This window comes from Chrysochloris asiatica, unplaced genomic scaffold (assembly GCF_000296735.1).
Source record: "Chrysochloris asiatica unplaced genomic scaffold, ChrAsi1.0 scaffold00027, whole genome shotgun sequence".
In the NCBI taxonomy this organism is placed as follows: domain Eukaryota; kingdom Metazoa; phylum Chordata; class Mammalia; order Afrosoricida; family Chrysochloridae; genus Chrysochloris; species Chrysochloris asiatica.
In genome coordinates this window covers 26422835-26423231 of record NW_006408545.1, presented here as the reverse complement: position 1 = coordinate 26423231, position 397 = coordinate 26422835, and positions in this window count along the sequence as shown.

Sequence of the window (397 nt, the reverse complement as noted above, 5' to 3'; positions counted from 1 at the left end):
GGCTATATATACTATATATATATATTTGGTTCCATAATAGGTATTCTTCAGATGGATGACAATGATTGATAGAGAAATGCATTAAAGGGGGAAAAAAAGGGAGTGGGAGTTTTAATGTAGGTAAATATTACAGTTATACAGAATAGATTTAGGACCATTCTCAATAGAGTAGCAGGTTTTGCTGCAAATTCCCTATAAGATGCCTGAGAATAAAATGTTTCTGTTTTTCTACCCTTAAGGAGTCCTTGGTAGAGTGTTGGTGGCATTGTGGGTTACAAATAACCTCAAGGTCAATAGTTCGAATCCACCATTCTACGCTGTAGTCTGTAGAATTTGAGAGACTCTATGCTCCTGTAAAGATTTGTAACCTGGAGAAACACTATACAGGGCCACTATG